This window comes from Triticum aestivum, chromosome 1B (genome assembly GCF_018294505.1).
Source record: "Triticum aestivum cultivar Chinese Spring chromosome 1B, IWGSC CS RefSeq v2.1, whole genome shotgun sequence".
Taxonomy (NCBI): domain Eukaryota; kingdom Viridiplantae; phylum Streptophyta; class Magnoliopsida; order Poales; family Poaceae; genus Triticum; species Triticum aestivum.
In genome coordinates, this window is record NC_057795.1 from 291545207 (window position 1) to 291563288 (window position 18082).

The window sequence follows — 18082 nt, forward strand, 5'->3', positions numbered from 1 at the left end:
GCGCGGACATGTCCGGGCGCGGAGTGGACGTGTCCGGCGGCAGGAGGAAGGAGAAGACTAGGGTTAGGGTGGAATTTCATCCGCGAATTTCGGAGGGGGAGGTGTTTATATAGGTATAGGGGGCTAGGAGTGTCCAAATGAGGTGCGGTTTTCGGCCACGCGATCGTGATCGAACGACCGAGAGCATGGAGAGGAGTTGGCTGGGTTTTGGGCCACTTTGGAAGGGGTGTTGGGCTGCAAAGAGAGAGAGGCTTTACGGTTACCCGGTTAACCGTTGGAGTATCAAACGAGCTCCAAATGGCACGAAACTTGACAGGAGGTCTACCGGTGCTATTCAAAGGACGCTTGGCAAACCTCGGGCCAATCTGAGAAAGTTTAACACTCGCACACAAAGAGAGGCGAGAAGGGGACGCCGGATGACATAGGAGTGCCGGATTGCAAAACGGACAACGGGGAAATTGCTCGGATCCATGAGACGAACAAGTATGAGAATGCAATGCACATGATGACATGATATGAAATGCATATGATGACATGGCAAATATGTAACACGCAAGCAAATGACATGGCAACGACGGCGAATAACTGAAGGACACCTGGCGCACTGAATCCGGGGCGTTACAACACTCCTCCACTAACAAGAGATCTCGTCCCGAGATCTTAGGACCGAGACGAAAGGGAAAATGGATGAGGTGAAACAAGAACTCAAGAGAAGAAGCCAAGAATCGAGAGCACTCGAGAATAAGAGAGAAACAACTAGAATGGCGAGAATCGAAAGCTCACGGAATCAGATAGACTAAGAAACCTCTTGTTCTAACCGGAGTGGTTAGAATGAGAAAAGAAACGGATAAGACTGAAACGATTTAGGCATCACTCCGGCTAAACATGGAAAGAATAGAACATGAGCTAGAGAGGATTGAATGATACTTGATGAACTCTTGAAGAATGAATTAAATCATGAGGAACCACCGTGAAGAACTCCGGTAAACAAAAGGATGATGAGATAGAATGAAGGATGAAAGAATAAGATTAAATGCTTGTGATGATTTAGATGGAGGTTCCGACGAGATGGCCGAGGAAAATTGAACTCCGGAAAAGAAAAGATGAGAACACTTGGAACTATAATTTATTCATTACGAACAAACTCCGAAAGAAGGGATTACTCACTTAGAGGAAATAAGAATAAGATTTATTGTATGCTTATCCCTCATCAAATTAAATTGATGACAAACAATGGATTTTACATACTACTTATTCTTCTTGAAAAGGATTAAGAAGTGACATATCGCAAACTTGAGAAGGTCTTCATGAACCACCGGTAGGTTTGAAAGAACGAATGGATTAATATGATAAACAAGGAAAAGAATCTTGAACGAACCACCGTGAGAATTCGAAGATGACTGACGAAAGAGAATGAATCACCGGGAAGAGTTAGAGAAGCACGAAGATACTTGAGGGAATTAAAATGCAAGAGAACAAAGAGATCGTGAGCTGATTAAAGAACTCTTGAACGAAGCACCGGGAAAAATAGAGAACGATAACTAGAATGATGGCCTCCGGTAAAAGAAATGGAAAAACAACTCCTGACATACTCCGGATGGGTGAAAAGAATTTGCATGACTTGAAACAATTTGATAGGATAACATCGAGCCAGCACCGCGAATCTCCGGGTGAACGGACAAGATTTAGAGGAAAAACTCTTCTTCGGTCTTTAAATGACGACGAAAAACACCACCAAAATTACTGAGATACTCCGGAAGAATGAAAAGTGAAGAGGTTGGGCCAACAATGAAAAGAATATGAACGAGATCTTGGAGAAGGCATGTGATCGATGGAAACCATTGTTACGTCACACTTGAAAAGAATTGATATTAACTCCGGGGGAATTAGAAGAGTCAGGTAAGATCCTGGGAAAAGACCTGTGGGTTAGGGCCCACTGAAGAGAAAAACACCGTTGGAAAGGATTGTTGAACAGATAGATGATGCACCGGAACAATTGAAATATTTGAATGAGGTGACTACCTCGAATTAATTGGAATACAGACGAATCTCCTGAGTTGTCTTGAACCCTCCGGAAGGATAAACTGGCGAGAGGCGAACGAGCAAGGAGAACACTTGAGATGAGGGAAAAGACACGATCGACACCGAAAATCTTGAATTGAGTCCACCGGAAGAGAAATGGATGAAGAATGACGAACGAGACGAGAATTCACTGGTTGAAATAATTTACGAAAGACTGAAGAGGCTCCGCACGAATGAAATTGATGCTCGAAAGAGACTCAGACTCCGGGAAGGAGAGGGTGGGAGGGCGGGAAAACAAAGGCAACTTGGAATGAGAAATCGATGAATAACTTGAAGCAAAAGCACCGGTTGAAATCATTGAGGAAAGAAAGCAAGACTTCGCACGAGTAGGATGGATACTCGATTATGGACTCCGGTTCGGAAAAGAAGAAGGGAGGGTGGGCGGGAAAAACAAAGACAACTTCGGACAGAGAAACAACATCGATCGAAAAGAGCTGAGGATTGATCTCCCAAAGACAAAGAGGTTCAAATCAGCTTGACGAGAAATGCACCGGATAAAAGAGGAAGGACAACTCACGAAACTAACCATGAGATCCTAAAGAAAATTTTGAAGGGGAAGAGGAGTAGTTCAAAACACCTACGTCAAGATTCCTTACTAGAGCGACGAAGGGGCTGAGGAGTAAAAAGAATTCCTACTCTCCGATATAACTAGACTCCGAAAATAGTTTTCTTCTAGACTCAACAACGGCCAAACTACACGATCAATTAAGGGGGCTCCTAGGGTCGGTCGAGGCTCTGATACCAACTTGTCACGCCCAAGATGCGGCCCTATCCTAAAGGAACTCGAAGTACCACCAAGGACGGAAGCGCATCTTGAAGACGCTTTTGCAAGGTGGATATCATTACATCAACATTACATAATAGTGGGGATACATCCGATACATACAATGTCACAAGAATACAACAATACAACATACAAGAACAACATCCGACTACGGATGAATCATAAACAGAAAATCATACAATATCCACCCTGCTAGCCCAGCCTGCCGACCTGGAACCTATCCCCTGATCGAAGAAGTAGAAGAAGAAACTCCAAAACAAGCAACATCGCTCTCGCGTCATGATCATCGCATAACCTGCACCTGCAACTATTGGTGTAGTAATCTGTGAGCCACGAGGACTCAGCAATCCCATTACCATGGGTATCAAGACTAGCAAAGCTTAAAGGGAAAGGAAGGGGTAAAGTGGTGAGGTTGCAGCAGCGACTAAGCATATATGGTGGCTAACATACGCAAATAAGAGCGAGAAGAGAGCAAATGGAACGGTCGTCAACTAGTAATGATCAAGAGGTGATCCTGAACTCCTACTTACGTCAATCATAACACAGAAACCGTGTTCACTTCCCGGACTCCGCCGAGAAGAGACCATCACGGCTACACACACGGTTGATGCATTTTAATTCGGATCTGGTGTCAAGTTATCTACAACCGGACATTAACAAATTCCCATCTGCCACATAACCGCGGGCACGGCTCTCGAAAGTTTATACCCTGCAGGGGTGTCCCAAATTAGCCCATGACAAGCTCTCGCGATCAACGAAGGAATAGACCTTCTCCCAGGAAGACCCGATCAGTCTCGGAATCCCGGTTTGCAAGACATTTCGACAATGGTAAAACAAGACCAGCAAGACCTCCCGGCGTGCCGACATCCTGATAGTAGCCGCGCGTATCTCGTCTTAGGCCACGACTGGATGAGCAGTACGTACAACTAGAACCAGCCCTCAAGTTTCCCCGAGGTGGCGCTGCAAGTGGCTCTAGTTTGGACCAACACTTAGACAAGCATTGGCCCGGGGGGCTGAATAAAGATGACCCTCGAGAGAGCGACTCCCAAGGGAAAAGTAGGTGGTGGTGAAGCAAATGGTAAAACCTGTTGGGGAACGTAGTAATTTCAAAAAAATTCCTATGCACACGCAAGATCATGTGATGCATAGCAACGAGGGGGAGAGTGCTGTCTACGTACCCAACGCAGACCGACTGCGGAAGCGATGACACGACGTAGAGGAAGTAGTCGTACGTCTTCACGATCCAACCGATCAAGCACCGAAACTACGGCACCTCCGAGTTCGAGCACACGTTCAGCTCGATGACGATCCCTGGACTCCGATCCAGCAAAGTGTCGGGGAAGAGTTCCGTCAGCACGACGGCATGGTGACGATCTTGATGAACTACAGCAGCAGGGCTTCGCCTAAACTCCACTACAGTATTATCGAGGTATATGGTGGCAGGGGGCACCGCACACGGCTAAGGAATAGATCACATGGATCAACTTGTGTGTCTAGAGGTGCCCCCTGCCTCCGTATATAAAGGAGCCAAGGGGGAGGGCTGGCCGGCCAAGGAGGGGAGGCGCAGGAGAGTCCTACTCCCTCTGGGAGTAGGATTCCTCCCCCCAATCCTAGTCCAACTAGGATTCCTCGGAGGGGAAGGGAGAGAGGGGGGCCGGCCACCTTCTCCTAGTCCTAATAGGACTAGGGGAGGGGGAACTGGCGCAACCACCTTGGGCTGCCCCTTTCTCCTTTCCACTAAGGCCCATGAAGGCCCATATGGCTCCCGGGGGATTCCGGTGACCCTCCCGGTACTCCGGTAAAATCCCGATTTCACCCGGAACACTTCTGATGTCCAAACATAGGCTTCCAATATATCAATCTTTACGTCTCAACCATTTAGAGACTCCTCGTCATGTCCATGATCACATTCGGGACTCCGAACAACCTTCGGTACATCAAAATGCATAAACTCATAATATAATTGTCATCGTAACCTTAAGCGTGCGGACCCTACGGGTTCGAGAACAATGTAGACATAAACGAGACATGTCTCCGGTCAATAACCAATAGCGGGACCTGGATGCCCATATTGGCTCCTACATATTCTACGAAGATCTTTATCGGTCAGACCGCATAACAACATACGTTGTTCCCTTTGTCATCGGTATGTTACTTGCCCGAGATTTGATCGTCGGTATCCAATACCTAGTTCAATCTCGTTACCGGCAAGTCTCTTTACTCGTTCCGTAATACATCATCTCACAACTAACATGTTAGTTGTAATGCTTGCAAGGCTTTATGTGATGTGTATTACCGAGAGGGCCCAGAGATACCTCTCCGACAATCGGAGTGACAAATCCTAATCTCGAAATACGCCAACCCAACAACTACCTTTGGAGACACCTGTAATGCTCCTTTATAATCACCCAGTTACGTTGTGACGTTTGGTAGCACCCAAAGTGTTCCTCCGGCAAACGGGAGTTGCATAATCTCATAGTCATAGGAACATGTATAAGTCATGAAGAAAACAATAGCAACATACTAAATGATCGTGTGCTAAGCTAATGGAATGGGTCATGTCAATCAGATCATTCAACTAATGATGTGACCTCGTTAATCAAATAACAACTCATTGTTCATGGTTAGGAAACATAACTATCTTTGATTAACGAGCTAGTCAAGTAGAGGCATACTAGTGACACTTTGTTTGTCTATGTATTCACACATGTATTATGTTTCCGGTTAATACAATTCTAGCATGAATAATAAACATTTATCATGAATATGGGGAAATAAATAATAACTTTATTATTGCCTCTAGGGCATATTTCCTTCAGTCTCCCACTTGCACTAGAGTCAATAATCTAGTTCACATCGCCATGTGATTTAATAGCAATAGTTCACATCACCATGTGATTAACACCCATAGTTCACATCGATATGTGATCAACACCCAAAGGATTTACTAGAGTCAGTAATCTAGTTCACATCGCTATGTGATTAACACCCAAAGAGTACTAAGGTGTGATCATGTTTTGCTTGTGAGATAATTTTAGTCAACGGGTCTGTCACATACAGATCTGTATGTATTTTGCGAATTTCTATGTCAACAATGCTCTGCACGGAGCTACTCTAGCTAATTGCTCCCACTTTCAATATGTATCCAGATTGAGACTTAGAATCATCTAGATCAGTGTCAAAAACTTGCATCGACGTAACCCTTTACGACGAACCTTTTTGTCACGTCCATAATCGAGAAACATATCCTTATTCCACTAAGGATAATTTTGACCGCTCTCCAGTGATCTACTCCTAGATCACTATTGTACTCCCTTGCCAAACTCAGTGGTAGGGCATACAATAGATCTGGTATACAACATGGCATATTTTATAGAACCTATGACTGAGGCATAGGGAATGACTTTCATTCTCTTTCTATCTTCTATCGTGGTCGGGCTTTGAGTCTTACTCAACTTCACACCTTGTAACACAGGCAAGAAACCTTTTCTTTGACTGTTCCATTTTGAACTACTTCAAAATCTTGTCAAGGTATGTACTCATTGAAAAAACTTATCAAGTGTCTTGATCTATCTCTATAGATCTTGATACTCAATATGTAAGCAGCTTCACCGAGGTCTTTCTTTGAAAAACTCCTTTCAAACACTCCTTTATGCTTTGCAGAATAATTCTACATTATTTCCGATCAACAATATGTCATTCACATATACTTATCAAAAATGTTGTAGTGCTCCCACTCACTTTCTTGTAAATACAGACTTCACCGCAAGTCTGTATAAAACTATATGCTTTGATCAACTTATCAAAGCGTATATTCCAACTCCGAGATTCTTGCACCAGTCCATAGATGGATCGCTGGAGCTTGAATATTTAGTTAACACCTTTAGGATTGACAAAACCTTCTAGTTGCATCGTATACAACTCTTCTTCAGTAAATCCATTAAGGAATGCAGTTTTGTTTATCCATTTGCCAGATTTCATAAAATGCGGCAATTGCTAACATGATTCGGACAGACTTAAGCATAGATACGAGTGAGAAAATCTCATCGTAGTCAACACCTTGAACTTGTCGAAAACCTTTTGCGACAATTTTAGCTTTGTAGATAGTAACACTACTATCAGCGTCTGTCTCCCTCTTGAAGATCCATTTATTCTCAATTGCTTGCCGATCATCGGGCAAGTCAACCAAAGTCCATACTTTGTTTTCATACATGGATCCCATCTCAGATTTCATGGCTTCAAGCCACTTTGCGGAATCTGGGCTCACCATCGCTTCTTCATAGTTCGTAGGTTCATCATGATCTAGTAGCATGACTTCCAGAAAAGGATTATCGTACCACTCTGGCGCGGATCTTACTCTGGTTGATCTACGAGGTTCAGTAGTATCTTGTTCTGAAGTTTCATGATCATCATCATTAGCTTCCTCACTAGCTGGTGTAGGTGTCACAGAAACAGTTTTCCGTGATGTACTACTTTCCAATAAGGGAGCAGGTACAGTTACCTCGTCAAGTTCTACTTTCCTCCCACTCACTTCTTTCGAGAGAAACTCCTTCTCCAGAAAGTTTCCGAATTTAGCAACAAAAGTCTTGCCTTCGGATCTGTGATAGAAGGTGTATCCAATAGTTTCCTTTGGATATCCTATGAAGACGCATTTCTCCGATTTGAGTTTGAGCTTATCAGGATGAAACTTTTTCATATAAGCATCGCAACCCCAAATTTAAGAAATGAAAGCTTAGGTTTCTTGCCAAACCATAGTTCACACGGTGTCGTCTCAACGGATTTAGATGGTGCCCTATTTAACGTGAATGCAGCTGTCTCTAATGCATAACTCCAAAACGATAGTGGTAGATCGGTAAGAGACATCATAGATCGCACCATATCTAATAAAGTACGGTTATGACGTTCGGACACGCCATTATGTTGTGGTGTTCCATGTGGCATGAGTTTGTGAAACTATTCCACATTGTTTTAATTGAAGACCAAACTCGTAACTCAAATATTTTACCTCTGCGATCATATCGTAGAAACTTTTATTTTCTTGTCAGGATGATTTTCCACTTCACTCTGAAATTCTTTGAACTGTTCAAATGTTTCAGACTTATGTTTCATCAAGTCGATATCCCCATATCTGCTCAAATCATCTGTGAAGGTCAGAAAATAATGATACCTACTGCAAGCCTTAATATTCACCGGACCACATACATCAGTATGTATGATCTCCAATAAATCTGTTGCTTACTTCATTGTTCCGGAGAACGGCGTTTTAGTCATCTTGCACAAAAGGCATGGTTCGCAAGCATCAAGTGATTCATAATCAAGTGATTCCAAAATCCCATCAGCATGGAGTTTCTTCATGCGCTTTACACCAATATGACCTAAACGGCAGTGCTACAAATAAGTTGCACTATCATTATTAACTTTGCATCTTTTGGTTTCAAAATTATGATTATGTGTATCACCACGATCGAGATCCAATGAACTATTTTCATTGGGTGTGTAACCATATAAGGTTTTATTCATGTAAACAGAACAACAATTTATTCTCTTACTTAAATGAATAACCGTATTACAATAAACATGATCAAATCATATTCATGCTCAACGCAAACACCAAATAACACTTATTCAGGTGATGATCATATTGAGTGTGCGATGATGATCATATCAATCTTGGAATCACTTCCAACACACATCGTCACTTCACCCATAACTAGTCTCTGTTTATTCTGCAACTCCCATTTCAAGTTACTAATCTTAGCAACTGAACTAGTATCAAATACTGAGGGGTTGCTATAAACACTAGTGTCGTGGATTTGTCACGGCAGATGTCCTAGCGAAAGGACTTAGTCGTGGAGCCATGGCTACGAGTTTACTTGAAGGGGTTTAAAGCGGACACAAAGACACGAGGGTTTTATACTAGTTCGGACCCTTCGATGAAGGTAAAAGCCTACGTCTAGTTGTGATGGAATTGATATGATCTCGATGGCTAGGGAGCAAACAAGCTTCTCCTAGGCTCGAGTTGTGGTTGTCCATCCTGAACCGTCACCGGGTCATCCCCTTATATACACGGGTGACGCCCGTCGGTCCATAGAGTCCTAATCGGTTCATACTCGTGTTCCGGTTACTATCTCCCTATTCCTTACTTACAATACAAGTCATACATCAGGCCGGTTTACGCCTACATGTTCTAACCGACTACAGGCCTTGGGCCTTCATCTGCTTACGCCACTAATGAAGTTAACCCGGCCCAAGTAGGCCGGTTTACGCCTAGTGGTAATATCCCCAACATTAGGCCCCAGATTGATTTGAACTGGTTCATGTCAATCCTTCACACCATCTTGCGTCTTGGATATCTTCTGTTTAATTGGCAAATCTCCATGTCGTCATTATTTTTAGTTGCTGTAAACCGGCATGACGTCATCAGTTTTGGTTACTGTAAACCGGCATGACGTCATTATGAAGTTCATAACGCCCTCTTAATGACAGCTCCTGGATTCGCGCGTTTGACCTAGCTCGGTTGCCTTATAAATAAGACCGAAGGGTCATTTCCTTTCTCTTCCCCTTCGTCCCTTCTTCTTCTTCTTCCTCACGTCGCCGGCTTTGCAGCTCCGCCACCACCGTCGACCTCTGCCTCGTCTCGGGCCGCTGCATCAACCTGAACGTACCAGAGTGTTGCGGCGTCTTTCCGCATCTTCTCCGTTCCCGGTAAGTCCTCTCTCCTTCTTAACCTAGATCTGTTCTTAGGGTTCCATGTTCTTGCTATGTTCATTGCGCGTTCATAGCTGTTCTCTGACCTTGAATGCATCTGTGGACTCTTGCTGTGCTTAGTAGCGATCCCTTTAGCATCCGCCTGCTATTTCTCCTCCAAGCGCATAGATCTCCCGCACATATCCGCTCAATGGTTCACTTCTGTTTCCGCCTTAGTCTTCGAAATATTTCCTGTTTTTATGAGCTTGCTGTAGATCCGCGGCTGTAACATGATTTTGTGAAACTTGTTTCTGCATAACTAGTTATCCATAGTTTCAATTGCTTCCGATGCTTAGGCCAGGCGGTTTAACTTCACCATAGAGAAAAAATTGCTAAACCGGTATATATGTCATTAGTCCCCTGGTTGAACCGCCAGAATCCATCTGATGCTGCGTTGTAGAAGACCGGTTTATGGGTACTGCCTCCGGTTTACCGTAATTAGATCAACACCTTTTTATCCGGCATGTCCTTGAACCGGATCACTTATTTCTTGTAGATCTCGTCATGGCCAAACAAGTGTACGAGTGCAACTGGGTTCCCTCCCGTGTCACAGAATCACAGCTGAATGATCTAGTCCTGATCGGCGCTTTGGATAACAAAGATACGATTCACTGGAGGGTTCCTGGAGATGAATGTCCTCCTACGCCCCAGGAAGGAGAGGTCGTCGTCTTCGCAGATCACATGGCCCGGGGCTTCAAACCGCCCGGCTCCAAATTTTATCGGGATGTGTTAGCCAACTTTCAACTCCGTCCACAGGATATTGGCCCCAACTCCGTCACCAATCTATGTCACTTTCAAGTACTTTCTGAGGCATACCTTCAAGAGGAGCCTTCAGTCGAGTTATTTAGAGATCTCTTTCATCTGAACCGCCGTACTGAATTCACTGACGGCCCTAATACCGAACTTGGCGGTATGGCCATTCAGAAAAGGAAAGAAATCACCTATCCCCACGTCAAACTCCATACTCACCCCAAGGAATGGAACGCAACTTGGTTTTATTGCAAGGATACCTCTCCTGACAATGAAAATCCCTTGCCTGGCTTCCGTCCGGAACGGCTCAGCAACACTCACCCTTTTCCACAAAGGCTAAGCGCCAAGGAGAGAATTAAATACGCTCCTCAACTATCCAAGCTCCGGGCCTTCATGGCCAATGGTTTAACAGGAATAGACCTTGCACGCTGCTGGATATCATGGAGCATTTTGCCTCTAAGCCGGCGCCCAAATTTGATGTGCGAGTATACTGATAGTGTCGATGACCCACTCCGACACACTAAAATCCAGCTCCCTGATGACGAAGTCACAGAATCTGTGAAAAAGATGCTGAATGAACCGGAGCACCTCTGTGCTCAAACCGGTCTGCCTCCTTACTGCACCACCAACAAACCGCCAGCGGTAATATTTTAATTGCTCTATTGTTGAACCGGTTACTATTTTATATGCTCAACATTTAATTACTGCTGATCCAGGGTGATAATCCATTTTGGAGCAAGAAACTTCCTCAAGACAAAACGGAAAAGGCAGGACGGCCAACCCGGCCCAAGACCAAGGTTATCAAGAAGCCAGCTCATAAGAGAAAAACCACCGCTTCATCTGACCCAGCCATTGACGATGATGTGGGTAATCCGGATCTTGAGGTAGAACTTGATTCACTTGGCTTGCTTTTTACACGCCTTATTGATGATAATGCTTGTCAGGATGACGCTGAAGCCAGCAATGCGGGTTTTGTTGAGGTAACCATTCTCTCTTCCGATTCAGAAATCCTGCCTTTGCCAAAATTTCGCCGGGCAAACCGGAAAGTTAAATTTTCTCATCCTTTTGCTTATCTGGATTCCCAATTTCTTATGAAGACCCAGCAACACGAAGCTCGCCGCACAACCCGGCACAGTGGCCAGGTAGTTACCTCTGCCGGTTTACCAAACAGTCCGGTTCGAAAACGCCGCTCCGAGGTCTCCGACCTTTTTATTGATTTAAATCCTAAAGCGGGTTTCTTCCGTCAACCTCTTAATCCATCCGACTCCGATTACCAGGTCACTTCTCATTCATCGTCTGGTGAATCATCGGCCACCCAGCTACCACCTTTGAAAACAGTTGCTGGGTAAGTTAAACCGAACATATGCTTCCAGTATACTGCGCAATGGCTTACACTTTTCCTTGACTTTTTATTTTTCTTTCAGGGCTAAACCGAAACCAAGCAAGAAGGCCCGCCTGGATAGAGCGGCTGAAGAAGATGTGGCCCCAGAACATGACCAAGCACCTGATCATGAAGTGTTTACTTGTGAAGATATCCCCAATGATCCTCCTCTGCAAGACGACGTTATCCCTGAAGAAGGTCTTATTCATATTCCAGCCTCTGCTGATCCGCCTGCCAGCTCTGTCCAGATTGAGAAATCCCACACTCCTGCTGACAAACCGGCCGCGCCAACCCAAACCGGCGAGTCAAAAGATGATGATGTTGTGATTACCGGCGTAGGCCGCTCTGAACCTGGGAATCCTGCCACCCTTACCAGGCATACCATCAAAGAGGATTCTTCCCCTTTGAACAAAGGAAAATGGGATGTTGAATTAGAGACATACGCCAATCTGAATGCTCAAGATCTTCACTCTGGCTATTTAAACCGGCTTTATACTAGCCGTGACTGTGAAGCTGGCCTGGTCAAAATGATGAGGGATAAATTTGAGGTAAATTCCTTCTTTCCTTTCTGCCATTGCATTCATCCTTGTAGCCCCCAAGGGCCGGTTTGTGACCTTGGTCAAACCGGGACTTGATCCTGAACATTTTTGAAATCCGTCGGCATAACCCTCGAGGGCCGGTCTAACTTAGCATAAGTAAACCGGGGCTCAAAAATAAAAAGCTGTCCTTAGAACATAACTTGATCAAATAGCCATTAGCCCCCAAGTGCCAAGTTGAATACTTGTATTGAGCTTGGGACTTTGTAATCTAGCAATATACAAAAAATTGAAGGTGCATTAGCCCCCAAGTATCAGGCATATAACTTTGTTATGTGGTTGATACTTCCATTTCTTGGATCGCCTGTGCAAAGCTTAAAATGCCATCTGTATGCAGGCTGAAGTGAAAATCAAGGAGGACCAGATTGCCGATTTGCAGGAGGCCCTAAAGACCCAGCAGGCTGAAACAGATAAGGCAAAGCAAGAATTGACCAGCGCTTTGAGCACTGCTGAACGGCTGAAAGAAGGCTTCAAGAAAGAGCGGGCTGACTGGGCCACTGAGAAGGCCGGTTTAACCAAAAGAGCAGAAAACGCTGAAGCGGCCCTTAAACCGGTGGTGGATGAACTGACGGCCGTACAGCGGCAAATACACTCTATGACTGCTGCAATCTTTGGTAAGCTCCTTGTAACTTCTGTGATAAATTTGAATCTGCTGTATTGTAAATCCGGTTTGAGACCATTCCAATTTTGTTTGTAGGCACACGTATTGGGCACTTAGGAAATGATGTGCGGAAGAAATTGAAAGCTGCCTACACCTTGGTGGAACAATTGTATACCGGAGCCCAACGGATCATCACCACAGCTTCTCACAACAACCCGGCGCCCTCTTTAATCCAGGACACTCTTAGCAAGCTGTCAATGCTTCCAGCCCGGATTGAGGAGCTGAAAAAATCCGCTGCCCGAACCGGAGCCATCAATGCCTTAATCCGGGCAAAGGCATGGGTGCCCGACTTTGATCCTGTGGAAGCAGCTCAAGGCTATCCCAGTCTGAAAGAAGATGGCTCTGAATTCAACGAAGAGGATTTAAGGGCCATAAACCGTGCAGTGCGCCCGCTGGCTTGCCAGCTAGCTGAAGAGGCAGATTTGACGCATTATCAAGCGGAATATAATAATCAAAACAAGCGAGTGCCGGCCCCAACTGTTGAAGCGGAGAATCTGATTCCTCCAACCCGTAAGCACACTTACGCCCCTGATATTGAACCGTCTTCCCTGATCCATGAAGAGGCTGTTTTCCAAGCTTTAATGGGAATCGACTGGACCACTGTTGATTTCCAGCCAATGGGTAGAGACGAGGAAGCTGAAGCGGCGGAGGATGAGGAGCAGGCTTGAACCGGAAGCCGGTTTGAAGAGCTATTTGCAACATCCTTCCACAAAACAATGATTTTGTTTGAGCACCATGCCGCCTTGTAATAGGATAGTTAAAACTTCTGTCTGGAATATGCCTTCGTGCATAAGTACTGGAGCTTTTGCTTGAAAAACTTTAATTCATATTTCCTGCAATCAGAAAAATTTGAACTTCGGTAGCGGTTATACCGTCAGCCGGATTATGATCTTGATATGTGTATCAGTATACAACAAATAGATGATACATAAATACCTGCCATGTTTGATCATAAAGCTGGCTTTAGCCAAGCCTGAAGCGGTGGTTTTATAAACCATTACCGTCAAAAAGGGAGAAAGTAGGCCCGTACAGACCGTACTGACTTAATACGAGCCCCCTGGTTACTCCATGATGTTAACAGGGAAAAGGTAAACCAGGCAGACTCCTCCGGATTAAAAGGGGGATCAAAAATCATTGGCTGAACTGGAAAAAATATGCTTGTTGACACAAAGAAATCCAACAAAAGCAAAGAACGAACAAACCATGAAAACAACATGGAAGCAAAAGTAATGATAAAAAAACAATTTGCAAAAATATGCTATACTGAGCTGTTCAGATGGTATTACCATGGTCGGACAGGATCAAGGCCCCCAATAGGAGTGACAATGATTCAAGTCCGCCAGGTCCCCAAATGACTCGTGGCATATATGCCAGATCAAGAGGCGTGGCAATGGTTCGGGCCCGACCATGCCCCCAAGTGATTTTGTGGCCTTAGGCCGACCAAGAGGCGTGACTGGTTCAGATTTGACCAAGTCCCCAAATGATCTGGTGGCTGTCGCCTATCAAAGGGTGTTCGTTGGTTTGGACACGACCAAGGCCCCCAGTGATATATAAAAGACAAATGTCAAGGGGTAAACCGGAGGCTGCTTTAAACAGAATCACTCCGTGTAACCTCGCATGATGAGAAAGACAGAGACCCCGCTTTAGCTGAGGCTCCGGTTTGATATATCAAAGATAATATATACATTGTCATGATATGTACATAGATAGAGCTGATGGCTCAAGTATAGTAAGGCCGAAGATGAGCTATATTCCACGGTCTGTTGGTCTCCTCTTCTGATGTACCTGAGTCTTGATGTCCTCGAATATCAATCAGATAGTACGACCCGTTGTGCAAATTCTTGCTGACCACGAAAGGTCCCTCCCAAGGTGGGGATAACTTGTGCATATCCGTTTGATCTTGGATGAGTCGAAGCACCAAATCTGTCAGGACCCCGACTCAATGCCACATCGATCTAGCATGTAACACCTCATATCACTTTGCGGCCTCACGCACGGTATTCCCACGGGTGTCGCCTTACCTTTCCCCGGGACCGTTTGCGCCTTTTGGCACACGTATATGACAGTGTTGCTAGCATCCATATGATAAGGAGCCCGGGCTGACATGGCTAGTCGTAAACCCAAAGTGGCACAGACTTACAGGGACAGGCATCCATGACCCAGCATCGAACGTGTCGGTCATCAGCGAGTGAAACCAGGCTGTAGCACTGGGCTAGCAGGACTCCGGTGAACCGGGCTGTAGCGGGCTAACAGGACTCCGGTATTCATCGCGTGACATTTCCCCGAAGGGACAGACACAGGAACGAAGAAGGACACATGCCGGCCAGCCTAAGTGTTCCGGAGCAGTAGCAAGCTACCATGGCTCGGTGGAAACACTAGGAGACATTTCCCCGTAAGAGAGGCTACTAAAGATAAACAACTAGATGGTCAGATCCCACACATACCAAGCATTTCAATAACATACACACAATATGCTCGATATTTGCAAATACAACATGGCCTCACAACATGACTCTACGACTCAAGTAAATATTCAATAGGCTCCGAGGAGCGAGATATTACAAACAGGGGTCTCACGACCCAACATTCAGAGCATACAGTCATACAAACCAGCAGCGGAAGCTATCATGTCTGAGTACAGACATCTATAAATGAAAAAGGCTGAGAAGACTGACTATCTACCAAATCCTGTTGAGGCACAAGATCGTAGCTGAGGTAACAAGCTAAACGTCGAAGTCCACGTGGAACTACTAGTGAGACTGAAGTCTCTCTGCAAAAACATAAAATAGGCAAACGTGAGTACAAATGTACCCAGCAAGACTTACATCAGAACTAACTACATATGCATCATTTTCAACAAGGGGATGGTGGGGTTTAACTGCAGCAAGCCAGCTTTGACTCGGTGGCTATCCTAAACTACGACTGCAAGCGACTCTTTTGAGGTGGCGCACACGAGTCCACATATTCACCATATCAATACACCACTATGGATCCGCTTCCGTCTCCCTACGAGAACGCCATCCATAGCACTCACGCTTATCTTGCGTATTTTAGAGTATCCACTTTCACTTGTCTATGAACTGATATAAGCAACCCAGAAGTCCTTTACCGCGGACACGGCTATTCGAATAGATGATGTTAACCCTGCAGGGGTGTACTTCTTCATACATGTTTCCACCACTTAGCGTCTGCACACGACATGTGCTCGACAGACTTCAAGCGAAAGCCGACGTGGGTGTAGACCACGACCTACCTAAACACTCAAGTCTCTAGTCCAGGTTTATCGCCTATTCGGGTTCCATCCATGAGGAGATCCGGCCGGAGTTTCGCTCACAGCCCCAAACGATGTGAACAGGGTTCCGTGACACCAAACGGGCGCCCGGTTTACCCGGCCACGTGCCTACCGCATCACAGCCCACCCCTACGGTCAGCGCTGTCCACGGCCTCCAGCATACTACAAACACCAGAAACTACTTGCAACTCCTGGACAGAGGACAAGGGTGAATAAGAAGTCGAGCGGGGTCATATTTCAGGGCCCAATGTATGGTAGTAGCTGAATCATGGATCACAAACACAGAACTCAGTTCCTGAGGACGGCTGCAATGAGACAACCCACCATGTACTCCTACATGGCCTCTCACTGCTACCTTTACCAAATCGTGTTCACACACTTAGCTCACACACAGTAGAACATGTTCACACACCTCTGACCCTGACTCAACTCTAAGCAGTAGCAGGCATGACAAACAAGCAAGAATGAGTAGGCACAACAGGGCTCAAACAACTCCTACTCATGCTAGTGGGTTTCATCTATTTACTGTGGCAATGACAGGTCATGCAAAGGATAAAGGGGTTCAGCTACCGCAGCAAGTAACAGATGAATCGGTGTTGTCCTAATGCAGTAAAAGAGAGCAGGAGCGAGAGAGTAGGATTGTATCGGAATGAACAAGGGGGTTTTGCTTGCCTGGCACTTCTGAAGATAACATTGAGTCTTCATCAGTGTCAACGATCACATCATCGGTATCGCGTCTATCGAGAGGGGACAAATACCGGCAACACAGAAAGGAACACAATCAATGCAACGCACAATATGATGCATGCTCATGACATGGCAATATGAATGTGTTTTGAGCTAATGCAACTAGCAACAGATTAAATGAAGTTGGTTTGAATATAAAATTCAAATTCAAACTCCATATGTGATTATTCAAATGCCATTTAATTGATTTGTGCTAAACAGCAGCTATAAGTTGTTCTAACATGCATGAAAGTGGTACAGCTGGATTCCTTGAATTTTTCTGATAATTTTTCATATATAATTTATTTAATTTGGAGTTACGGTTAATTTTCTATGATTTTTAGAAGTTTTAGGCATTTTCTGGAATTATTAAGTCATTTAAGATTTATTTAAATTCCAGAAAGGAATTATTGCGTCAGCATGACCTCATGCTGACCTCAGCAGGTCAACGGGCGCCGTCCAGGTCAAACCTGACGTGTGGGGGCCACACGTCAGTGACACAGGGCTGTTTAGCTCACTGACAGGTGGGACCAGGTCAACGGCCACGTCAGCGTAGTCAACACTGACGCGTGGGCCCACCGGGGTTAGTTAAACTAAGCAGAAAATGTAATTTGTGTTAATTAGGGCGTGGGGCCCATTAGTCAGTGGCCTAGGGGGTTGGTTAATGTGTGTGGGGGGGGGGTTAGCCGCTAATGATGCCCACGTCATCATCGCCGGACTTACGCCGGCGGCGACCAAAATGGCGGCGGCAACGCGCCGGACTTGCGCTAAAGGCGACAGAGGCGGCGGCTGAGGGCACCGGGGCGTAGCCCGGGCTCTCCCGCATCTGATGGGGTAGGTGGGAGGCTGCGGGAATGCCGGGGCTCGTCGGAACGGAGCTCGCGGCGGCGCCGGAGTTCGGGTGGTAACGGGCGCGAGGCCCTGGTGGGGTTTTGGACAAGCTGAGCTGCGCATGGGCTTCCTGTGAGCCCCACAAGCTCAAACCCGAGCTCGGACGCGACCGAAACAAGCCATGGCCGCGACGGCAACATGGCCGGCGGCAGTGAGCTCCGATCATCGGCAA